The sequence below is a fragment of the Seriola lalandi genome, unplaced genomic scaffold, assembly GCF_002814215.2.
Source record: "Seriola lalandi dorsalis isolate HSWRI2012SDOR001 ecotype SW California unplaced genomic scaffold, Sedor1 jcf7180002051176, whole genome shotgun sequence".
Classification (NCBI taxonomy): Eukaryota; Metazoa; Chordata; class Actinopteri; order Carangiformes; family Carangidae; genus Seriola; species Seriola lalandi.
Genome location: NW_019521729.1, coordinates 1,777 through 2,364, shown reverse-complemented (window position 1 = coordinate 2,364; position 588 = coordinate 1,777).

Below are 588 nucleotides of genomic sequence, written 5' to 3'. Positions count from 1 at the left end.
TCGAAGGTACGAGCGAAACACAGTAGTTGCTTTGTTGTTGGCTGCACAAACCAACACAGAAGTCTTTTTTTAATCCCTACGCCCGAGGATCTGAAGACCCGGTGGATTCATTTTATTTTTGATGGAAATGTACCCGCTCCAACTCCGCAAGTGTTGTACGTGTGTGCTAACCGTTTCACCTCGGACTGCTTTCTCAACGAGGGCCAGGACAATGCAGGATTTGCTACAAGTCTCAAGATAAAGCTTGGATCAGTACCGACTGTCTGTGCCATTTTATGTTGCTTTACTGTATGTTCACGAGAGCCTGTTGCGTGTGTTGTTAGCATGGCAGCTAACGTGGCTAACGTTTAGCGTTGTTGACACGCAGCCGGGTACAGATTGTATGTAATTCTTCTGCTTGGTATCGCCGTGTGACATTGATTAGAGCCACCCTGTTAAATGTATTATACTTTAAAGGCGTTTTAGCTGTCTGTAAAGTCAAGCCGGTAAAATTCTCACTAAAAATAGGCTCGTAGTGATTAGCATAGGTGTCCGGGCTTGTTTATTAGTGCTGTGAAAGTTATTATTGAGAGTCATGCCTTATGATGG